Here is a 25,713-nt window from a genome sequence, read left to right as displayed (position 1 = left end):
TCTGGCTAGAAGATCCCTTCCCAATAAGCAGACAGGACATGTTGGCACTATCAAAAATGAATGGGTGAGAGGTACACCCCTAAAAATGCAAATAAGTTGTGAGGTCTGGTGTGGGAAGTAAGGCTGTCCTCCTATCCCTACAATAGGAAAATTAGAAGGAGTAGTGGGTCATCCAAACTCCATCAGAACCTAGTAAGTGTCTTCAGGGTCCAAGAGAAAGGAGATGGGCTGCCCACAAACTACAATGTGTATTCTTTAGTTGAGGTTTTTGTCACAGGGAGCTCTGGGGGTACTAGTTAGTTCATATTGTTGTTCCTACTATGGGTCTGCAAATCCCTTCAGCTCCTTGAATACATTGTCTAGCTCCTTCATTGGGGAACCCGTGCTCTGTCCAATGAATGGCTTTGAGCATCCACTTCTGTATTTGTCAGGCACTGGCAGAGTTTCTCAGGAGACAGCTATATTAGGCTCCTGCCAGCAAGCTCTTGTTGGAATCCACAGTAGTGTCTGTGTTTGGTAGTTGTTTGTGGGATGGATTTCTTAGAGCCGCAGTCTCTGGATGGTCATTCCTTCAGTGCTTCTCAACAATTTCTCTCTGTAACTCCTTCCATGGCTATTTTGTTCCTCCTTCTAAGTGTACACACTTTGGTCTTCCATCTTCTTTAGTTTCATGTGTTTTGTGAATTGTATCTCAGGTATTCCAAGCTTCTGGGCTAATATCCATTTATCAGTGAGTGTGTATCATGTGTGTTCTTTTGTGATTGGGTTATCTCACTCAGGATGATATCCTCCAGATCCATTATTTGCCTAAGTATTTCATAGGTTTATTTCTTCATAGCTGCATAGTACTCCATTGTGTAAATTACCACATTTTCTGTATCCATTCCTCTGTTGAGGAACATCATGTGAGGATGTGGAGAAAGAGGCACATTCCTCCATTGCTGGGTAGATTGCAAGCTGGTACAACAACTCTGGAAATCAGCTTGGCAAATCCTCAGAAAATTTGACATAGTACTACCATAGGATCAAGCAATACCTCTCCTGGGCATATACCCAGAAGATGCTCCAACATATAATAAGGACATATGCTCCATTATGTTCAAAGAAGCCTTATTTATAATAGCCAGAAACTGGAATGTCTGTCTTTGCTTCTGGCAAATACATGGCTGTTCAGGATCCCAGTGTAGCTCTGAGCCTTACTTAGTGAACTTTTAAGCACACAAAATTTGATCTGTGGTATGGGGTGACATACCTTTGTTGTCAAGATCAATTGCTCAGAAGTGGAACGACAGAATCCGAAAAGCAAAGTCAGTTTATTTCGAGAATGTCCCAGAACTATGGACTTTGATGGACCAGGTCTTTGTTTTCATTTTGGCAGGTGGTGCTGTCTATATGCTGACTTTTATGAACTAAATGGTGCTTCCACCGTGGAGCCAATCATGCTGAGGTCTGGGGGCCTAAGATTTAGGGACCTGTTACATTTGCACTGGTCTTAGTGAATGAGACAAATAATAGGCTCAACCTGTTTTAAAAAGATGTGGTTGATCCTAAGGATCATTCCTTTTACTATATATATACTTGATTGCCTATAAGAACAGAGACTAGTACTATTTTTCTAATTAATGTCTTTGTTTCTTTTTCTCGTTTGAGTTATTGTTTGTTTGTTTGTTTTTACTCCTGGTGACTTAGTACAGAAAGAATATGTTCTTTCAAAGCCATATGTAGTCCCCCTTATCTTGTGAGAAGTAAGTCTAAGACTCTCCACTCTTGTGCCATTTCTAGAAGGGAATCTAAGTATAGTTTCAATAGATCTAGGTCCTGATCAACATGTCTACCTAGTTTGTAATGCATCAGAAGAGGCATATTGAGTCAAACCATTGTTACATTTCCACCAATTGGTCTCAGTAATATGGCTGTTGTCCAGAAGATTCAAGCCATAAGGCAGAATAATAGGCATCAGAGTAAGGAGAAGTGCCTAAGTTAAAGGTTTTGGATATTAGACAAGTCTCATCCCATTATAAGTCCTCTAATGTTAATTTGGGCTACCACAGTCACAATGAGTTTTGTAGGTTAGTGGACTGACATACTAGTTAATTAGGGAAGGGCTTGGTATCTAAGCATAGCCAGCATTCTTGGCACATTTCTGGCGGATAGTGATCAATTTCATTCCTCAGATCCCATCCTGTGGAACAGAATCTTGTTTCCCCAGGTTTTTCTTGTTATCCAAATGCAAGATTTTTTTTTTTTTTTTACCAAAAATTTTAGATGTTTTCATTTTATGACCATTGAATTATATTTTTCTATGGTGTATTTTTTTGGGGGAAGGGACTTCCTATATATTCATCTGTGTTTTTTTAGGAAGCCTCTATTTTACAACCCGAATTTTTGAAATGGATTCTCTGTTTCTGGGGACAGCTACAGGGCTTGTATAGAACTGTAAACTCTGTATTCCAATCTCAAAAAATAAATTCCAACATCATTCCTTTTTCTCGTGCAACTAGACATATAAAGTAGATATCAATGACAAAAGTCAAGATAAATATGGGTTTCTGGTCTGTAGTCATGCTAGCTAATACCTTCCCTGTATTTGTCTTCCTTAGTTTCCAAGTCCAGTCCTGAGAGCCATGGGTTTGGATGATTACCCTATCCTCATACCAATAGGGCAAATCATAAGAATAGAAGACCAGGGAGTGGAAGAATCTTGGGACTGATGAAATGGATCCATACTCCAAGATATATTCCATTTGGCAGGAACATCCATGGCTTCAAATTTCTTGATCTGGAAAGGGTGGATCCACGACGTAGTGTCAGCAGTTACCTTCATAATCATAGATGTGGAGAAAATCACCATGTAGCATCCCTTCCAAGCAGGTTCCAGCTGTTTTCAGTGCCCCTATGGCTACCTGTTTGACCCATACTTTATCTCCAGATTTGAACAAGCAGAAACTGGTGATGGCTTTAGATGTAGACTGAATCTCTCAAATATCCTGATAAATACTCTTTATGGGGAACTAGAGATCTTGTAGTAGCTTGATAATGAACATTAGAGAGATCTATCAACTGCTGGCCTCTGAGCTTGGGAAGCAGTGGGGGAAATCTTTCAAATGTAAATTCATAGGGACTAATTTATTATCTATATGGGGTACAGAAGCCCAAAGCAAAGGAAGGTCTATTTAACATTTGCTGGACTCTAATGAGAGCTTTGCTAAAGTTTCTCTTAATGTCCTCTTTTATTTTAACCTGCCCAAATTCTGAGGATTATATGCATAATAATGTTTTCAATATGTGTGCAAATCTTTTGTTAATTGTTAAGTTATGGCTATGAATGCTGGGTCACTGTCAGACGCCATTGCTAGAAGATAATCAGGAGACCAGTTCCTGGAGGAACTTTTAAGCTACTATCTGAGCAGGTTTAGTCCAGATGAATGCTTCAACCCACCTGGAAAAGGTGTAACCTCCCCCCCACAGCCTGAAAACAGGCTGAGCAGGCTTGACTTGTCACTAGGAGATCACCTGGAGTGGAGCCTGCCACCCTATTATTCAACCACTGCTGCTGCTGCTACCTGCTGCCTAGCTGTTCCATTGCCTACATGTGGACACATGCAGCTGGACTCCAAGGATGATTCAGTGGGAGTGGGCCCCCCTCTTTATAAGCACGTGTTCCCCTATATTAAAATTGAACCTTGATCAGACTATTGTCTTGGTTCCATCCTTTCTCTCATAGCCTAGATTCCCTCTTTTCTTCCAGATTCCAAGATGCCTTCCAGGCTCAAACCCGGACATGTGAGCCACTGGCCAGCCTCAACAATTTGGCGAACCAATGCAGGACCTGAGAAAGGCAGAGGACATTTGGAAGAAACACTGCTGATTTGTAGCTCCATGCAAGAAGAAAAGAATTAAAATTTGTACCACAGAAGGTTGGTATGGGATAAGATGGATCAGTGCTATACCAGCACGCTGGATTCACTTAGGTTTAGCAGTGAGCTACCGGGAACTAGGAACTCAACAGGCAGGCCTTTGGCTGCAGCTTCTAGAAGCTGTTTTTTTAGGAGAGAGAAATATTAGGTTTTAATAAAAGGGATTTAATAATCAGGCAGATGGCCGCAGTTGGAAACTGCATTAGGCAGAAAGAAAGTGGATTTTGAAACTCTCCCAGGGACAGAGAGAAAATTGGGGAATCCCCCTCTTGTGTGTGTGCCAGCTGGTGTCTTCATTCTAAGTGTCTGTCTTATGTTTCCGGAATTGAACATGTGCTTGTTGTATTGGTTTGTTGTCTGTGTTTTGTTTCGTGCCTCTGAAACATGGTGCAGTCTGAGTTTAGATCTGCCTGAGTTTGTTTTCTCTGGTGTTTATAGACAATGGGATTTTATGAAATGTGCGCTTGATATTTGCAGCTGTCCCTTCAGGCTGTGGTCAGCAGATGTGCTAGGAAGACTGTCACCTCACCAGGGGACACCCTGGGAAGTGGGAGAGCAAGAGTCACCTGGTGGTCTCCAGAGATTGGTCAAGATGGACCAAGTTTTGTTTATGAAAAGGAAGCTTACCCTTCTAATTCTTTTGCCTGCTCATTGAGGACAAGTAGGGGTTCCACATGTCTGGAGCTGTTGGTTTCTGCTTTGTGTGTTTTGTGCATGTGTTTAGAGCTATGTGAAAATTTAGAAAAGTGCTGGTATAGCTTCTTCTTCTTCTTCTTCTTCTTCTTCTTCTTCTTCTTCTTCTTCTTCTTCTTCTTCTTCTTCTTCTTCTTCTTCTTCTTCTTCTTTTTAACTAGTAATATGCTCAGTGTGTCTTCACAATCAGCTCATAAATTATTGGTTAAGATTAAATAATTGTTATATTGGTAACAGAAGTTTAGCCTTAATTTGGCAACTCAGGAATCTTTTCAAACATGTGGTGGAGCAGGCCAAAAAACTGGGCCTCCTAAGATACTTTTAACTGAGATAATATTTAATGTGATTGTTATCCTAGAAAGTAAGATTAAGATAAAATTTAAAGCAATGTCTCTTTTATGAAGCGTTAAAGCTTACATTGTCATGCATTCATAGATATAAATTGGCAGCCAAATTTTGCAATGTAGTAGTGAAGTTTTAATGTTGATTCTTAAAGTGATAAATTGTTTTGAAATTGGGTTTTGCTTTCCCAAAGTTATAGATATAATCTAATGTTGCAAAAGAAACTTAGTAATTCTAATATCATCCTCATGGCAAGAGGAACTAAGCTCAGAGCAGCTTTTGCTTGGTTTGTGTGACTTTCCTTTGTCTTGCAAACAGTGCCTAGGGAAGCTCTGGAGATTTGCCTCCAGGGGAAATTCCCTTTAGCTAAAAGAGCATCTTTGCAGATCTAGCCAGATGCTGTTTTAATAAAGTTCAAATCCATAGTTTATAAAGGATCAATCAGACTGTAAAATTTATAAAGGCATTATAATCTGGCTTGCCTACATTTTATATAGTTATTATAGATATAAAAGTGTGTTTCTTTTTTCTCTCTCTCCTTTGCATCTTAATGATTGTAAAGGTTTTGCTTCAAGTAAGTTTAAAATAACTGGAATATTTTGCCTCTAGATATGGATAAATATTGATCTACATTATGTACGAAATTTTTATCATTTCTGCTTCTATACAACAAGCCAAGAGTTTGAATCTTCCAGTGTACATTGTTTTCTAAGTAGAAATATTTTATTAGCTAATGCCTCTCAAGGGAAGTTTACTTTAAATCCTTGCTCTCACACAAGGAGCTTTTAAGTTTTGGGGAGTAGCTGTTGCTCCTGAAAAGATTCAGAGGCGATATCTTTTTATTACTTAGGGTTTTAGTTTACTACAGAAGGCTTTGCAGAAAATAAAGAAAGCTTTTATAATTGTTATTAATTATTTTTATTAGGTATTGTCCTCATTTATATTTCTAATGCTATCCCAAAAGTTCCCCATACCCTCCCCCCCACTCCCCTACCCACCCACTCCCACTTTTTGGCCCTGGCATTCCCCTGTACTGAGGCATATAAAATTTGCAAGTCCAATGGGCCTCTCCTTCCAGTGATGGCCGACTAGGCCATCTTTTTATATATATGCATCTAGAGTCAAGCGCTTCGGGGTACTGGATAGTTCACCTATATATATAATGTTGTTCCACCTATAGGGTTGCAGATCCCTTTAGATCCTTGGGTATTTTCTCTAGCTCCTCCATTGGGGGCGCTGTGATCCATCCAATAGCTGACTGTGAGCATCCACTTATGTGTTTGCAAGACTCCGGCATAGTCTCAAAAGCGATAGCTATATCAGGGTCCTTTCAGCAAAATCTTGCTAGTGTATGCAATGGTGTCAGCCTTTGGAGGCTGATTATGGGATGGATCCCTGGATATGGGAGTCTCTAGATGGTCCATCCTTTTCTCTCAGATCCAAACTTTGTCTATGTAACTCCTTCCATGGGTATTTTGTTCCCAACTCTAAGAAGGGGCAAAGTGTCCACACTTTGGTCTTCCTTCTCCTTGAGTTTCATGAGTTTTGCAAATTGTAACTTATATCTTGGGTATTCTAAGTTTCTGGGCGAATATCCACTTATCAGAAGTACATATCACTTGAGTTCTTTTGTGATTGGGTTGCCTCACTCGGGATAATGCCCTCCAGGTCCAACCATTTGCCAAGGAATTTCATAAATTCATTCTTTTTAACAGCTGAGTAGCACTCCATTGTGTAAATGTACCACATTATTTGTATCCATTCCTCTGTTGAGGGGCATCTGGGTTCTTTCCAGCTTCTGGCTATTATAAATAAGGCTGCTATGAACATAGTGGAACATGTTTCTTTCTTACTAGTTGGTACATCTTCTGGATATATGCCCAGTAGAGGTATTGCGGGATCCTTCAGTAGTACCATGTCCAATTTTCTGAGAAACCGCCAGACTGATTTCCAGAGTGGTTGTATAAGCTTGCAGTCTCAATTGTTATTAATAATAATCAATGTTAATCAAATATTAGCTGTGCCAACAACAATTCTTTGGCAAGAGAAAACATTATTGTAAAGTCATTTTCTCATCCTCCCAGCCAATTGTTGGCCCACGTGGAGCCAGCTAGCTGCTGGCTGCTGTGGGGCGGGACCTTGGGGCACACAGCTTTCCCTGAGCTGTAGTGGTTCGGGAGGTCTCCAGAAAGTGGGAGGCTTTGTAAGGAACTCAAGAGAGGGCTGCCCTTGCCATTGCCCCATAAGCCTCCACCTGTCCCGACCTGGGTAGCCATAATTTTTGCACTAAGACTCAGGGTGGGCTTTCTGGCCTACAACAGATTGGGCTGCCTTCAGCCTCTTCTGCCTGAGAGGAAGGCCAAGGGTGTGCAAGGCCGAGGTGTCGTTCACCTCAAAACACAGTTTCTACACCCTATTAAAACTACTTTGGTACTAATAAAGGATTGTAAGATATACTTGTGTATTTTAGAAAACCTATAACAAAATTTGTGTCTTAAAAACCTGACTAAGTGTCTGTTCTGTGTTCAAAACAGCAATTAATTTAGTTATTACAAAATATTAATCTATTGCATACCATCATTTTAAATAAGATTGACAATCAATATCCCAAAGATAAGTTAAGAATTGTTTTTATGCATGCTTCTGTAGCTTCTATAAATCCATGCATGCATACATCCCAATTATTGTGTTTAAAAACAACCCCTGTATGGGAAGTAAGTAGATGTAAATTAGATCACATGCTTATTCTTCCCACTGTTTCAGCACAGATAATTACGTTGTGTGCTGTAGATGGTGTTTTAAAATGCTGAACAATCAAACCTTCATTTGTATATTAATAGTAAATATTATGTCAGAGCTCACAATTGCTTAAGATTTTTCGTCCTTCAGATGCTATTAATCTCAAATTTGCAATTGCTTATGCATATACAACTCATAGAAAAAATGCTGTCCTTTTAAGAAGGCTGGTTTTAGACATTTAATAAATTTTTCTCGATTGCCTAGATAACTTAAAGCAATGCCATGTTGGATTTATATCTCAGGCAGTCTATAGGTCCTACATATTCTTTATATATTCAAAACAATTATGGTTTAATATAATATTTTAGTATTCTTGAAAATTGTGCCTATAAAATTCTTTCCTCAGTGTCCTCAGTTACTACTTGTTTCCACATAAGGGTGTGAATTCTTGAGGAATTAGACTTAATAAATTGCTGCAAATAAATGCTCTTATTCCTAAGTTAATAAATAAATTATGCACATGTAACTATTAATAACTTTTCAAGCCTTCTAGTTACAACCACTCATTTTTTTATTTCTACTTCATTCTTTTTTTTAATTAGGTATTTTCCTCATTTTCATTTCCCAATGCTATCCCAAAATTCCCCCATACCCACCCCCCCCCCCACTGCTCTACCCACCAACTCCCCCTTTTTGGCCCTGGCGTTCCGCTGTACTGGGCATATAAAGTTTGCAAGTCCAATGGGCCTCTCTTTCCAGTAATGGCCAACTAGGCCATCTTTTGATACATAGGCAGCTAGGGACAAGAGCTCCGGGGTACTGGTTAGTTCATATTGTTGTTCCACATATAGGGTTGCAGTTCCCTTTAGCTCCTTGGGTACTTTCTCTAGCTCCTCCATTGGAGGCCCTGTGATCCATCCAATAGCTGACTGTGAGCATCAACTTCTGTGTTTGCTAGGCCATGGCATTGTCTCACAAGAGACAGCTATATCTGGGTCCTTTAGGCAAAATCTTGCTAGTGTATGCAATGGTGTCAGCATTTGGAAGCTGATTATGGGATGGATCCCTGGATATGGCAATCACAAGGTGGTCCATCCTTTCATCACAGCCCCTAATTTTGTCTCTGTAACTCCTTCCATGGGTGTTTTGTTCCCAATTCTAAGACGGGGCAAAGTGTCCACGCTTTGGTCTTTGTTCTTCTTGCGATTCATGCGTTTAGAAAATTGTATCTTATATCTTGGGTATCCTGAGTTTCTGGGCTAATATCCACTTATCAGTGAGTACATGTTCTGTGAGTTCCTTTGTGATTGGTTACCTCAGTCAGGATGATGCCCTCCAGGTCCAACCATTTGCCTAGGAATTTCATAAATTCATTCATTTTAATAGCTGAGTAGTACTCCATTGTGTAAATGTACAACATTTTCTGTATTCATTCCTCTGTTGAGGGTCATCTGGGTTCTTTCCAGCTTCTGGCTATTATAAATAAGGCTGCTATGAACATAGTGGAGCATGTGTCCTTCTTACCAGTTGGGACATCTTCTGGATATATGCCCAGGAGAGGTATTGCAGGATCCTACGGTAGTACTATGTCCAATTGTCTGAGGAATCACATTTCCAGAGTGGTTATACAAGCTTGCAATCCCACCAACAATGGAGGAGTGTTCCTCTTTCTCCACATCCTCGCCAGCATCTGATGTAACCTGAATTTTTCATCTTAGCCATTCTGATTGGTGTGATGTGGAATCTCAGGGTTGTTTTGATTTGCATTTCCCTGTTGATTAAGGATGATGAACATTTTTTTTTCAGGTGCTTCTCTGCCATTTGTATTTCTCAGGTGAGAATTCTTTTTTCAGTTCTGAGCCCCATTTTTAATGGGGTTATTTGATTTTATGGAGTCTAACTTCTTGAATTCATAAATATATTAGATATTAATCCCCTATCTGATTTGGGATAGGTAAAGATCCTTTCCCAATCTGTTGGTGGACTTTTTGTCTTATTGACGGTGTCTTTTGCCTTGCAGAAGCTCTGCAATTTTATGAGGTACCATTTATCGATTCTCACTCTTACAGCACAAGCCATTGTTGTTCTATTCAGGAATTTTTCTGCTGTACCCATATTTTTGAGGCTTTTCCCTACATTCTCCTCTATAAGTTTCAGTGTCTCTGGATTTATGTGGAGTTCCTTAATCCACTTAGATTTGTCCTTAGTGCAAGGAGATAGGAATTGATCAGTTCGCATTCTTCTACATGATAACAGCCAGTTGTGCCAGCACCATTTGTTGAAAATGCTGTCTTTTATCCACTGGATGGTTTTAGCTCTCTTGTCAAAGATCATGTGACCATAGGTGTGTGGGTTCATCTCTGGGTCTTCAATTCTGTTCCATTGCTCTACTTGTCTGTCACTATACCAGTACCATGCAGTTTTTATCACAGTTGCTCTGTAGTACAGCTTTAGGTCGGGCATGGTGATTCCAACACAGGTTCTTTTATCCTTGAGAAGAGTTTTTGCTATCCTAGGTTTTTTGTTATTCCAGATGAATCTGCCGATTGCCCTTTCTAATTCGTTGAAGAATTAAGTTGGAATTTTGGTGGGGATTGCATTGAATGTGTAGATTGCTTTTGGCAAGAAAGCCATTTTTACTATATTGATCCTGCCAATCCATGAACATGGGAGATCTTTCTATCTTCTGAGATCTTCTTTAATTTCTTTCTTCAGAGACATGAAGTTCTTATCATATAGATCTTTCACTTCCTTAGTTCGAGTCACACCAAGGTATTTTATATTATTTGTGACTATTGAGAACGGTGTTGTTTCCCTAATTTCTTTATCAGCCTGTCTATCCTTTGTGTACAGAAATGCCATTGTCTTGTTTGAGTTAATTTTATATCCAGCTACTTTACTGAAGCTGTTTATCAGGCTTAGGAGTTCTCTGGTAAAATTTTTAGGGTCACTTATATATACTATCATATCATCTGCAAAAAGTGATATTTTGACTTCTTCTTTTCCAATTTTTATCCCCGTGATCTCTCTTTGTTGTCTAATTGCTCTGGCTAGGACTTCAAGTACAATGTTGAATAGGTAGGGAGAGAGTGGTCAGCCTTGTCTAGTCCCTGATTTCAGTGGAATTGCTTCCAGCTTCTCACCATTAACTTTGATGTTGATTACTGGTTTGCTGTAGATTGCTTTTATCATGTTTAGGTATTGGCATTGAATTCCTGATCTTTCCAACAATTTTATCATGAATGGGTGTTGGATTTTGTCAAATGCTTTCTCAGCATCTAAGGAGATCATCATGTGGTTTTTGTCTTTGAGTTTGTTTATATAATGGATTACCTTGATGGATTTCCGTATATTGAACCAATCCTGCATCCCTGGGATGAAACCTACTTGGTCAGGATGGATGATTGTTTGGATGTGTTCTTGGATTCAGTTACCAAAAACTTAATTGAGTATTTTGCATTAATATTCATAAGGGAAATTGGTCTGAGGTTCTCTATCTTTGTTGTGTCTCTTTGCTGTTTAGGTATCAGAATAATTGTGGCTTCATAGAATGAGTTGGGTAGAGTACCTTCTGTTTCTATTTTGTGGAATAGTTTGTGAAGAACTGGAATTAGATCTTCTTTGAAGGTCTGATAGAACTCTGCATTAAACCCATCTGGTCCTGGGTTTTTTTTTTTTTTTTTTTTTTTTTTTTTTTTTGGTTCAGAGACTATTAATGACTGCTTCTATTTCTTTGGGGTATATAGGGCTGTTTAGATCATTTAACCGGATCTTGATTCTACTTTGGTGCCTAGTGTCTATCTAGAAACTTCTCCATTTCATCCAGGTTCTCCAGTTTTGTTGAGTATAGCCTTTTGTAGAAGGATCTGATGGAGTTTTGGATTTCTTCAGGATCTGTTTTTGTGTCTCACTTTTCATTTCTGATTTTGTTAATTTGAATGCTTTCTCTGTGCCCTCTAGTGAGTCTGGCTAAGGGTTTGTCTATCTTGTTGATTTTCTCAAAGAACCAGCTCCACATTTGGTTGATTCTTTGAATAGTTCTTCTTGTTTCCACTTTGTTGATTTCGCCCCTGAGTTTGATTATTTCCTGTCATGTACTCCTCTTGGGTGAATTTGCTTCATTTTGTTCTAGAGCTTTTAGATGTGTTGTCAAGCTGTTAATGTGTGCTCTCTCCAGTTTCTTTTTGGAGACACTCGGAGCTATGAGATTTCCTCTTAGGAATGCTTTCATTGTGTCCCATAAGTTTGGGTATGTTGTGGCTTCATTTACATTAAACTCCAAAAAGTCCTTAATTTCTTTCTTTATTCCTTCCTTGACCAAGGTATCATTGAGAAGAGTGTTGTTCAGTTTCCATGTGAATGTTGGCTTTCTATTATTTATTTTGTTATTGAAGATCAGCCTTAGACCATGGTGGTCTGATAGGACGCATGGGACAATTTCAATATTTTTGTATATGTTGAGGTTTGTTTTGTGACCAATTATGTGGTCAATTTTAGAGAAGGTACCATGAGGTGCTGAGAAGAAGGTATATCCTTTTGTTTTAGGATAAAATGTTCTGTAGATATCTGTTAAGTCCATTTGTTTCATCACTTCTGTTAGTTTCACTGTGTCCCTGTTTAGTTTTTGTTTCCATGATCTGTCCATTGGTGAAAGTGGTGTGTTGAAGTCTCCCACTATTATTGTGTGAGGTGCAATGTGTGCTTTGAGCTTTACTAAAGTTTCTTTAATGAATGTAGCTGCCCTTGTATTTGGAGCATAGATATTCATAATTGAGAGTTCTTCTTGGAGGATTTTACCGTTGATGTGTATGAAGTGCCCCTCCTTGTCTTTTTTGATGACTTTGGGTTGGAAGTCAATCTTATCAGATATTAGGATGCCTACTCCAGCTTGTTTCTTCATACCATTTGCTTGGAAATTGTTTTCCAGCCTTTAATTCTGAGGTAGTGTCTATCTTTTTCTCTGAGATGAGTTTCCTGTAAGCAGCAAAATGTTGGGTCATGTTTGTGTAGCCAGTTTGTTAGTCTATGTCTTTTTATTGGGGTGTTGAGACTATTGATATTAAGGAAAAGTAATTGTTGCTTCCTGTTATTTTTGTTGTTAAAGTTGGCATTCTGTTCTTGTGGCTGTCTTCTTTTAGTTTTGTTGATGGATTATTTTCTTGGTTTTTTTAGGGCGTGGTTCCCGTCCTTGTATTGGTTTTTTTCTTTTTTTCTGATATTATCCTTTGAAGGGCTGGATTCGTGGAGAGATAATGGGTGAATTTATTTTTGTCGTGGAATACTTTGGTTTCTCCATCTATGATAATTAAGAGTTTGGCTGGGTATAGTAGCCTGGGCTGGAATTTGTGTTCTCTTAGTGTCTGTATAACATCTTTCCAAGCTCTTCTGGCTTTCATAGCCTCTGATGAAAAATCTGGTGTAATTCTGATAGGCTTGCCTTTATATGTTACTTGACCTTTTTCCCTTACTGCTTTTAGTATTCTATCTTTATTTAGTGCATTTGATGTTCTGATTATTATGTGTCAGGAGGAATTTCTTTTCTGGTCCAGTCTATTTGGAGTTCTGTAGGCTTCTTGTATGTTCATGGGCATCTCTTTCTTTAGATTTGGGAAGTTTTCTTCAATAATTTTGTTGAAGATGTTTGCTGGTTCTTTGAGTTGAAATTCTTCATTCTCATCCACTCCTATTATGCATAGGTTTGGTCTTCTCATTGTGTCCTGGATTTCCTGGATGTTTTGAGTTAGGATCTTTTTGCATTTTCCATTTTCTTTGATTGTTGTGCCGATGTTCTCTATGGAATCTTCTGCACCTGAGATTCTCTCTTCCATCTCTTGTATTCTGTTGCTGATGCTGGCATCTATGGTTCCAGATTTCTTTCCTAGGGTTTCTATCTCCAGTGTTGCCTCACTTTGGGTTTTCTTCATTGTGTCTACTTCCCTTTTTAGGTCTAATATGGTTTTGTTCATTTCCATCATCAGTTTGGAAGTGTTTTCCTGATTTTCTATAAAGACTTCTACCTGTTTGGTTGTGTTTTCCTGTTTTTCTTTAAGGACTTGTAACTCTTTAGGAGTGTTCTCCTGTATTTCTTTAAGTGAATTATTAAATTCCTTCTTTATGTCCTCTACCATCATCATGAGATATGTTTTTAAATCCAGGTCTACCTTTTCAGTTGTGTTAGGATCCTCTGGACTGGGCAAAGTGGGCGTTCTGGGTTCTGATGATGGTGAGTGGTCCTAGTTTCTGTTAGTAGGATTCTTACTTTTTCCTTTCGCCATCTGGCAATCTCTGGATTTAGTTGTTATAGTTGTCTTTTTTTAGAGATTATTACTCTGTTGATTTTGTTACCCTCTATCAGCAGACGTGGGTGACTAGCTCTCTCCTCTGAGTTTCAGTGGTCAGAGCAGTCTCTGCAGGCAAGCTCTCCTCTTTCAGGGAAGGTGCACAGTTATCTGGTGTTTGGACCTTCTCCTGGCTGAAGATGAAGGCCCAAAACAGGATTTTTCCCAGGAGCTCTGTTGCTTTGGCCAGGAAGGTGGCCGATTGTCTGGAGCCGAAGTTTGTGCCACCTCAGAAGCTCTCTGGCTCTTGCCTGTTCCAGAAATGGCTGGCCTCTGTATTCCACACCCTTACCAGTGCAGCCTGCCCTCCGCGGAGTCCCGGAGCCAAGGAGGCTCCCGCTGCGGGGGCCTGTGGCAGAAAACTCTCAGGCCGGGCGGACCCCTGTGCTCTCACTAGGAAGGTGGCCGGTTGTCTGGAGCTGTAGATGGTACCACCTCAGAAGCTCTCTGGCTCTCGCCTGTCCCAGAAACGGCTGGCCTCTGTATTCCACACCCTCACCCGTGCAGCCTGCCCTCCGCGGAGTCCCGGAGCCAAGGAGGCTCCGGCCGCCAGGGCCTATGGAAGAAACTTCTCGGGCCGGGCGGACCCCTGTGCTCTCACCAGGAAGGTGGCCCCTCCTGTATTTCTTTAAGTGAGTTATTAAAGTCTTTCTCGATGTCCTCTACCATCATCATGAGATATGCTTTTAAATCCGGGTCTAGCTTTTCGGGTGTGTTGGGTTGCCCTGGACTTGGAAAAGTGGGAGTGCTGGGTTCTGATGATGGTGAGTGGTCTTGGTTTCTGTTAGTAAGATTCTTACTTTTACCTTTCGCCATCTGGTAATACCTGGAGTTAGTTGTTATAGTTGTCTCTGTTTAGAGATTGTTCCTCTGGTGATTCTGTTACCCTCTATCAGCAGACCTGGGAGACTAGATCTCTCCTCTGAGTTTCAGTGGTCAGAGCGCTGTCTGCAGGCAAGCTCACCTCTTACAGGGAAGGTGCACACTTATCTGGTGTTTGGACCTTCTCCTGGCCGAAGATGAAGGGCCAAAATAGAACCTTTTCCAGAAGCTGTGTTGCTTTCACCTGTCCCAGAAGCTGTTAATTTCAGTAGTCCACACTCTCATCTGTGCAGACTACTTTCTGTGAAGTCCCGGAACCAAAATGGCTCCCGCGGATCCTGAGGCTAGGGCCTCTCCGTCCGGGCAGACACCTGACCTCTGGCCGGGAAGGTGGCCGGATGTCTGAAGCCCGAATATGGCGCTGCCTCAAAAGCTCTGTCACTCTTGCCTGTCCCAGAAGCTGTTAGCTTCTGTAGTCCACACTCTCACCTGTGCAGGCTGCTTTCTGCTGAGTCCGGGAACCAAGGTGGCTCCCGCCGCTCCTGAGTCAAAATCCTAGCCTCCCAGGCTGGGCAGACCCCTGTCATCTGGCCGGGAAGATGGCCAGATGTCTGGAGCCCGAAAACGGCGCTGCCTCAGAAGCTCTGTGGCTCTCGCCTGTCCCAGAAGCTGTTAGCTTCTGAGGTCCACACTCTGGTCTGTGCAGACAACTTTCTGTGGAGTCCTGTGTAGTCTCCCCTCCCCCAGCCTGAAACCTGCTTGCTCAGGGGTAGAGCTTCCTGCTCATTCGTTCTGCCACGCCTATTGCTGGAACCTGAGGAGCCACACACGTGCACCTTTCTACTGGACCAGAGATTATTCGGCGGGAATCGGGTCCCCTCCCCCTTCCTTCATAACTGGTGTCGCAACAATAAAATTTGAGCCTTGATCAGAGTAACTGTCTTGGCTACATTTCTTCTTTTGCCCCGTCTAGATTCCTCTCTTACAGCTCGAGCGGCCTTCTCAGTCGAACCGTTCACGTTGCGAGCTGCTGGCGGCCGCAACATTTTGGCGCCAGAACTGGGACCTGAAGAATGGCAGAGAGATGCTAAGAGGAACGCTGCATTGGAGCTCCACAGGAAAGGATCTTCGTATCGGACATCGGAGCAACGGACAAGTACACATGCTAGTGCTAGCTTAAAATTTCAGTTTTGTAAAGTGTTGCTGAGGATGCGGTAGGATACGAATTAAGCTTGAATCAGTGCTAACCCAACGCTGGTTCTGCTTGGGTCAGCAGCGTGTTAATCGGAACTAGAAACGGAAACAGGCAGGTTAGCCGCAGCTTTTTAGGAAGCTGCTTAGGTGGAAGAAGAAAGGGTTTAAAGTCATGGATCAGGCGGTAGGCCGTAGCTCTCCGAAGCTACATGAGGTGTGAGAAAAGAAAGGGTTTATTAAAAGGAATAGGCGTATTGCCCCAGTTAATAAAAAATGCATCATAAGGGAGGAAAATGTCCCAAAAAGCAGAGAGAAATATCTCTCTGGGCCTTATAGCAGGAGTACTCTGTTACCTTTTGTGTCTTGTCTAATGTCCGGTGCACCAATCTGTTCTCGTGTTCGATTCATGTATGTTCGTGTCCAGTCTGTATGAATGAATGTTCTATGTTTTGTGTTGGATAATAAAGATGGTATAAAAAACTTTATCTGCAAAGCCGAGAGCTGCCACATGTTTCAGCCAGGAATCAGACACGTGGCAAGAGGGCCCCTGCTGGAAAAACTGTTCGTTTTAGGAAATAAGGGCGAGTGCACAGCCTCTAAGTTTCAGAGTAAAAAAGCTAATAAATGGTTCATGATTAATGTGTTTGACAATGGTAAAGTGTTTTCTATTTTATGATTGTAGCTACAAAAATTATTATTCTCTGATTGGTCTAAATGTAACTGCTTCATTTGGTTCTTTTTTATTGGTAATGTGCTCTAAGTGTTTTCACAATCAGCTCATAAGTTGTTGGTTAAGATTAATAATTGTTACATTGCTACAGATGGTTAGTGTTAAATTTGATAACTCAAGTTTAGAGTCCTTCCGACACATGGCATAAGGCAGCCCAAGATGCTGGGTCTCTAAAGATATTTCTAGTTTAGGTAATAATTAATATGGTTCGTATCCTAAATAGTAAAATTTAAAATAAGGTTTAAAGCAATGTCTCTTTATTAAAGCATTAAAGCTTGTTTTAATAGGTATTCATAGGTATTAATTGACATCCAAACTTCGTAATATGATAGTAATGCTTCTAATATTGATTTTAAAGATAATAAATCGTTTTAAACTTGGGTTTTACTTTCCCAAGGTTATAGGTATTATCCTAACCTTGCACAAAAAACTTAAAAATTATGGTTAAAACTGCTATTGTTCCATTGACTGCAGCTTGCAGTTTGATTTCAAATTTAAGATCTTTAATTCACCTGTATACTGTAATTAAGATAATTACAAGAGTAATCATCTTATGAGAGCGCTCATACAGCTCACTTCATACAAAACTGTGACAGAGTTATCTAGTTATGTTTGTCTTTGTGAATAGATTAGACAAACAGTTTGGTTATAGTTGCTGCCTGGCAGGAAACTGTAGTACAGGCAATTTTTTCACAACACTAAAGTTGTGAAGAACGTTTTAACTGTAAGTCATCTTAAGAAAGAGTATCATAATTTAGAGGCGTAGACAGTTATATTGTTTCTCTAAAATCGGTCCTTATTACAGGAGGGCCAAGATGCTCAGATTAAAAAGTATTTTACGTTTGAGTCAATGCAGGGCTCTGGGCAGCCCCAGAGCGGCTTGTGGCCTTTCTTTTGTTTTGCAAACAGTGCCTGAGAAAGATTTTTCCCTGTGTTCAAGAGAAATTCTTTTTAACAGTGTTGCAGATCTATTCAGATGTTTAAAATAATGCTTAAATTCAAAGAGTTTTGCTTCTAGTGAACTGTAATCACTAGAAAATTTTGCCTCTAGGTATGGCTAATGTAACTTTACATTATGTAAGAAAAATTTTATTGTTTCTGCTTCTATACAAGAAGCCAAGAGTTTTAATCTTTCAGTGTATATTGTTTCCTAAGTGAAAAGTATTTTATTAACTAATGCTTCTTAAAGTTTACCTTAAATCCTTGCTCTCACCCAAAAGATTCAGAGACAATATCCTTTTATTACTTAGGGTTTTAGTTTACTACAAAAGTTTCTACAAAAAAATAAAGCTTTTATAATTGTTATTAATTGGTAATTAAAAATTGGTTGTGCCCAAAACAATTCTTTGGCCAAAAAGAAAACATTATTGTAAAGTCATTTTTCTCATCCTCCCAGCCAATCGTTGGCCCATGTGGGCCCAACTAGCTTCTGTGGGGCGGAGTCTTAAGACACAGTTTCCCCTGTTCCAGCACAGATGATCTAGTTGTGTGCTGTAGATGGTGTTTTAAAATGCTGAACAATCAAACCTTAATTTGTATATTAATAGTCAATGCCATATCTCTGAGCTCGCAATTGCTTAAATTGTTCATCCCTCAGATACTATTAATTCTCAAATTTACAATTGCTTATGCATATTTCTAGTTAATAAATAAATTATGCACATGTGACTCTTAATAACTTTGCAAGCCTTCTAGTTACAACTGCTCCTTAAGAAAATTGATTAAAAGTGCAATTAGTCACTGCCCCTTTACAGCCAAGTATTTAAAATGTTTTGTCAACTAGTTATTAATTCAAAAGTTTAGGTATTGTAAAATTTTAAAACTTTAACTTCTTAAAAGACAAAAAAGAGAGAAATTGTATCCCCGTGCATGCTATTTAGTGCATTCCCATGCACACTATTAAAGTCTTACCTTTATTTTCAAAATCTAATATTTTAATGTCAAAGAGTTTAATAAATGCTTTATAGTATCTTAAAGGGATCTACTTATTGGCTTATAGATTAATCCTAAAACAGCTACCTTATTAGAAAAGGGAAAAACAGGTTTTCTCCACAGAACGCTGCAGAAGCATATTAGTAAATTCGTGTGACGAGCTGGTAGGTAAGTTGACTCATGTCCTGATTAAATTGACTAAAAAACTAAATTAAATTCATGTTTTAGATCCATCCTTACTTGTCATTTTTCCAGTTTAGACTAGCTTCTAGCCTTTTAACTTTATGACAATAGTACATCAGAGACTGTATATTCAGACTTAGTAAAATTAGTCATTTAATAGAGTCATAATGATTTTTCTCCTTTCTTCAGTGTGACCAGCCATTCTAACTCAATCTTAGACTGGTCCTAATATTCAGTCCAATGTTAGAGATTCCTATATTCTAAATTACCTAGCAAGTTAATTAAAGAGCAATTGGTCACTTAATACCCCCTGACTAACAAATGGAAGGGTCCAGATCCAGTTCTAATTTGGGGTAGGGGCTCAGTTTGTGTTTTTTCATGAGATGAAGATGGAGCGCGGTGGCTGCCAGAGAGATTAATTCGTCAGATGAACACAGATTCTGACTCTTCTGGTAAGTATCATTCTAAAGACTAAAATTCCTTTTGTGCTTAAAATTCAGCTGAGAGCAACAGCTCTCAAAGCTGTTCTCCAGCTACTCTCTGAACCAGCTCCCGACAGGAGGCCGGAGACTAGCCTCAGCTTTACAATTTGCATTTGAATAAAGTACCTAGACTTCCCGGAAAGAAGTTCTGCTTTCCTACTTTCTCACTGTCTTTCAAGATTTTGTCTTTCAAGCAGGTAAATCAACATTCCCGAGGCGGACCAGTGGATGTGCATCCCCGCCCCCCTAGAGCACACAGGTGGCAGCTGTTACCCCCAGTCTCAGGACATTTCCAGCATGTGGCTTTCAGTCTGAGTTAAAAATTTAGGTTTACCTAGAGGGCTAGAAGAGTAGATTTTTCTATATTAATAAAGATTGGTTTTTATTTTGATAGACAGGCTTAGCCCCTTAGCTGACCTCTGGCTTTTCACCCTTGCTGTTACTGCAAGGTGTCCTTAGCTCAATAGGCTGTGGAAAAAACAGGGATGAGGAGGAACGACTTCCAGCTCCTATTTTAGCCACAAATCGTGGTGTTATTAACGACATAATTCTTGCTTAGGCTTTGCTAATTCTGAGGTTGATAATTCTCCTTTAGGAGCTGCACAGCACTCAGAACTGTGCATACTGGTTTGTGATTGTACAAATTCAGTATGGGCACCGCTTGGTGCAGAGATACTTACTGCAAGGGAAGGTCCGGCTTGACCATTTCTGAGTTTCCTGTGAGATAAACCCGGTTTGAAAGAGGTTGGTACCAAATTTTGGTTAAAAATAAAAAATATTCTCCGGCTCTACCTCGCCTCCCCAAAAGGTACCAAGAGCCACATGTGTGGGTTTTACCCACGGGAGGAATCGGGTCCATGTCCACCCAAGCCAAGGTTAAAAGCCCACTCATCTACGGATGAGAAAATCATTTGATCACCTCAGTTAAGTGTTGCCTTATTTAACTTAATTAATAGGGGGGAGAGAGATTGGAGACGTACTATTGAAAGGGCAAGCCCTTCACTGCCTCCCACCCAAATAAAAGAGCCGGTCGAACGCCTTCTCCCTGTTTCCCACCTATCTTCCAAAAATGCGGAGGAATATCAACTTAGTGCTATTTTCACATCTTTCAGTCAAACTTAGCCAGAGTTCCAACGCCCTACTTAAAATTCAACTAGAAAGTTACCTACCAAGTACTAATTAGCATTATAAAGTCAGAGTCTGCAGCTCCAGGCCTTTCAGTTAGTTGTTTACTAGAAAGGACAGTCTTAAGCCAGATACAGTTTACCATAAGAAAAGTTAAAGAATCCCAGTGAAGCAAGTTTTTTCTTTAACCCTAGATTCCAGGCAGAACTATTGAGCATAGATAATTTTTCCCCCCTCAGGCCAGCTTTTTCTTTTTTTTTATTTTGTTAATAATAGGGAGGAGATGTAGTCTCCCCTCCCCCAGCCTGAAACCTGCTTGCTCAGGGGTAGAGCTTCCTGCTCATTCGTTCTGCCACGCCTATTGCTGGAACCTGAGGAGCCACACACGTGCACCTTTCTACTGGACCAGAGATTATTCGGCGGGAATCGGGTCCCCTCCCCCTTCCTTCATAACTGGTGTCGCAACAATAAAATTTGAGCCTTGATCAGAGTAACTGTCTTGGCTACATTTCTTCTTTTGCCCCGTCTAGATTCCTCTCTTACAGCTCGAGCGGCCTTCTCAGTCGAACCGTTCACGTTGCGAGCTGCTGGCGGCCGCAACAGTCCTGGACATCAACCACTCACTCTTTAAGAGAAACAATTCAAAGTGCTATTAATCACTGCCCATGTTACGTGAATACTGACTATAACAGTCAAGTATTTGAGATGTTTTGTCAACAAGTTATTAATTCTAAAGGACAAGATATTGTGGAACTTTAAAACTTTAACTTTAAGAATGAAGACCAAAGTGTGGACACTTTGCCCATTCCTAGAAATGGGAACAAAACACCCATGGAAGGAGTTACAGAGACAAAATTTGGAGCTGTGACGAAAGGATGGACCATCTAGTGATTGCCATATCCAGGGATCCATCCCATAATCAGCTTCCAAACGCTGACACCATTGCATACACTAGCAAGATTTTGCTGTAAGGACCCAGATATAGCTGTCTCTTGTGAGACTATGCCAGGGCCTAGCAAACACAGAAGTGGATGATCACAGTCAGCTATTGGATGGGTCACACGGCCCCCAATGGAGGAGCTAGAGAAAGTACCCAAGGAACTAAAGGGAACTGCAAACCTATATGTGGAACAACAATATGAACTAACGAGTACCCCGGAGCTCTTGACTCTAGCTGCATATGTATCAAAAGATGGTCTAGTTGGCCATCACTGGAAATAGAGGCCCTTTGGACTTGCAAACTTTATATGCCCCAGTACAGAGGAACACCAGGGCCAAAAAGGGGGAGTGGGTGGGTAGGGGAATGGGGGGTGGGGTGGGTATGGGTGACTTTTGGGATAACATTGTAAATGTAAACGAGGAAAATACCTAATTAAAAAAAAGTTTACGATAAAAACAAAACAAAACAACAAAAAAAAACAAAAAAACAAAAAAAAACAAACAAACAAAAAAAACTTTAACTTCTTAAAAGACAAAGAAGGGGGAAATTATATCCCTGTGCATATTATTTAGTGTATTTCTGTGCACATTATTTAAATCATACTTTTATTTTAGAATTTTGAAATTTGGATGTCAAAGAACTTAATGCTTTATAGTATCTTAAAAGGATCTACTTATTGGCATATGGTTTGATCCTAAACAGCTACCTTATTAGGGAAAGGAAAAACATAGGTTCTCTCCATGGAACACTGCAGAAGCATGATGGCTAATTCGTTTGACAAGCTGGCAGGTGAGTTGGCTCAGTGCCCTGACTGAAGTGACAAGGAAGCTAAATTGGGTACATGTTTTCGATCCATCCTTGCTTTCCATTTTTCCAGTTTGGACTAGTGAAGCTCTCTTGCTTCAAGCTTTTAAAACTTTATGGCAAAATGAACATCAGAGACTGTATATTCTGACTAGAAATATTAGTCATATAATAGTCATAATGATTTTTCTCTTTTCTTAAAGGTGACCAGTTATTCTAACACAGTCTTGGACTGGTCTTGTAATAAGTCCAATATTAGAGATTCCTATTGAAGATAGCTAAAAATCTTGATTATCTAGCAAAGTTGATTCAGAGCACAGCCTCCACTTCCAGAGAATCTCTGGCCTTTTTACTAATTCTAAAAGCCAGCTCCCACACACCTGGAGGCCAGAGCCTGATCTTGATTGTTGCTAATTTGCAACTGAATAAAGTACCTGTGCTTCCACAAAGAAACTGTGTACTGTTGCCTTTCACTGTCTGGATTTTGTTTTTCAAGCAGGTCAATCAACACCCTTCAGCCTGACTGTACCAGGTGTGCATCCCTGCCCCCAAGAGTGTGCAGATGGCAGCTACTAATTTTCATTCTAAAAGCATTCCAGTACATATTATGGCTTTTGGTCTGATTCATCAGGCCATAGAGACAATAAAGATGAGGAGGATGACCTCTAGCTCCCAATATAGCCTAAGAGTCACAAATTGTGTTGTGACAATTGGCATAATTCTTGTAGAGGCATTGCTGAACCCATACATGTGAGCTGTTGGCCGGCCTCAACAAAAAGGTACCTGCAAACCTAGCAAGTAAAGTTTTCCATCCCCTGGCAGGCTGAAGCTTGCTGAAGTCAGTTTCCCTAAAGTTGCTGAGGTGTTTATTTCATATTTCGAACCCTTCCTAGGTAAGGGCTCCCTGTTTTAGATTAATTTGAATACAAACCTGGCATAATCTTGAACCAGGATGTCCAGTTTAAGTGAAATGTACTTTAATCTGAGTAACTCAGAAAGTTGCATGGACCCCAGATGCCTGGTGAAGATCAATTACCAACAATCTTGCCAGTTGTTTGTGTGAGAATGATCTTTGCCTCTGATGTCCTCCATCAACCTGTGGATGTGAGCTGTATATTTTTTCTTTACAATGGAGTCTCAGGCGGCACCAGGTTGGGTTATGTCATCAGAATATAATATAAATAGATGTTAGGGGTGTTTGTTGGGGAGCCAGGTCAGCAACCTGGCAGTGGAGGACCACAGTTCATAGGAAAAGTCAAATAGCTTCTAGAAAGTTCAATAAATTCTCTTTGTTTTTAATATCCTGTCTTGTAGTGGTAAGATGCCGCCTTTATCGTTCATACATACATGCAGTGGACAGAGTAGTAAAAATCATAGCAAAGTCCATCTATATGGTAATGGTGTTTCCATTTTCCTATCTGAGAGCTTGACTCAGATTAATAATTTTTTGTTCTCAGGGCCGAGATACCTGGCTTATGACTACGTCATTAACAATAAAGTACCTGCTGTACAGCTGCCACGCTTGTCATGAGTGCGCAAACATTTGGAATTCAGACCACAAGAATGCTGTAAGTTTAAAGATGCTTGTCCCCCAGTCTTCCCAGGAGAACCCTGTGCTGGTAGATGAGAGAGTTGGTTGTAGCTGAGAGATTAGGTTATAAGGGAAGATGAACAAATGCCAAAAGGGTGAATTCCAACAACCTCAGCTGGGCCCCTGGGAGAGTAGACAGCTTCAATCTACCAGAATATAGCTCTGGGGTGGATTCAGGGCAAAGCACAGGCAGCTCTATTCACATTTTCAAGCTGGAGCCAGGAGATAAGAATATTTGCCAATACCTTTGATTCTTTTTTCCATTAACTAAGGTCTGAGTCTTCAGGCACCCAGTCATCAGGGTCCAGGTTGATGCCGCAGCATGTCTTCCAACCCGCCTACCACCAGAGGGCAGCAGCGTACATTCACAACAATTGTTGAGAAATCAGGAAGCCCAGGAATCTTATGTGTGGATGAGGACATAGCAAAAGGAGAAGCATTCCATACCACCTGCCTTCATGCCTGCCACGCCCTGGGTTTGGGCCCCCATCTGAACCATCTCCTGCACATAGCCATGCAATCATAATAAGGAATCTCGAGATCTGTGACAATCTCTCTCTTCTCCCCAGCCCACAGCTCCATCACACCCTACTCTAATCACTAAGGATCACTCAAAATACTTCACTGTCTTCTATTTTTCCAAAGTCCCTAAGTCACTTTAAGACTTTCTATGTCCTCTGTAAACAGTCACATACTCATGTCTGGGGCTAGGTACACATGTGGAGATAGAGTGTAAGAGACAAGAATGAAGGAGAGAAAAGTGAGGAAGGAAAAATAAAGAGCTATTTATGTAGTAGGTCTGTGTGCCCCAAACACCATGGGATGATCCAAGGATATCCAGCATTAGGTGTGACTTCTTCAAAATAGTTTTGAGTAAGCAGCTTAGCCCAGAGAAGACCTAAGGATCCAAAGCATTGCTGCATATTACTACTGTGTGCAAAGAGGCCAGGAAGCTATCCCAGGAAATTTCATCACATCCCTCAATGGCAGATGCATTCTACTGAGAAGAGAGCAACGGGTTCACTTGGCAAATATTGCTGTCACATGATGTCGATGTATATGCATCTCCTATGACTTTAACTCCTGTGGAGCACTGCCTGCCTCAGGAGCCAGCACTTGTCCAAGCTGCCACAGGTCAACCTGGTTCTTGGTTCTCCTAAAGACTCCTTAGTCTGAGGGAACTTACATTCCCATACTTCTGAGACCCAAATAACCCATTTCCCAAATCCATGCAGGAAAACCACACGGAAATATTTGGGGCATCTATGAGAAAATTCTCCTTCAGGTCAAAATCACTCTGTGAAGGCCAAGCTACCTTTACCTCAAGTCTACACCAATGGTAATGAATTTTTAATAAAAATTTCTCAGGAGAAATTTCTTTTACTATGACTGGCCTTTTTGCTTAATCTCAAAACCAGAGTTAATAATATACTCTGAGGTCACTTCAGACGTAGAACAATGCCAACTGTATGCATTTCCTTTGTATAACCTCTCTTTAAGGGACTAATGGAACAACCAACCTTACTTGCCTTGAGTTTTAAGTAACCAATCATTATAATCTGATGTAAGGCATAGCTGTTATTTTAAAATATGTTTTTCAATGCTTCTGACCCAGAGTGTAATGAATGTGTATCTATGTAAGTGTTACAATGATCACATTTGGAAAATGGTAAATAGGATCAAAGCTGTTTTTTAAAAATGAATACCCACCACAAATATTGAATAAAATATATAAATAGTGCATAAAAATGGTATTTGTAATGTTTTTTATCCAGATCAGTTGAAGTCAGTTATTTATTCACTTGAAAAACACTATGAAACATTTCTTTAGGTATCACTAATTTTTCCCCATATGGTGCTTTTTGTGTGGCTCAATGGGGG

At 40.3% G+C, this 25,713-nt stretch overlaps 1 long non-coding RNA gene across 2 annotated transcripts; it reads left to right on the top strand.

The window, feature by feature from the left end:
* Positions 1-3,782: 3,782 nt before the first annotated feature.
* On the top strand, positions 3,783-25,465 carry Gm42173. Of its 2 annotated transcripts, none has more exons than XR_880620.2 (3): positions 3,783-3,917; positions 23,699-23,809; positions 24,105-25,465. It is a non-coding gene; the product is annotated as a predicted gene, 42173 (long non-coding RNA). The 2 variants fall into 2 exon arrangements; XR_880621.2 differs by lacking the exon at positions 3,783-3,917 and adding an exon at positions 22,895-23,020.
* Positions 25,466-25,713: the final 248 nt, after the last annotated feature.

This window comes from Mus musculus, chromosome X (assembly GCF_000001635.26).
Source record: "Mus musculus strain C57BL/6J chromosome X, GRCm38.p6 C57BL/6J".
Classification (NCBI taxonomy): domain Eukaryota; kingdom Metazoa; phylum Chordata; class Mammalia; order Rodentia; family Muridae; genus Mus; species Mus musculus.
This window is presented reverse-complemented; position numbering and strand designations above follow the sequence as displayed.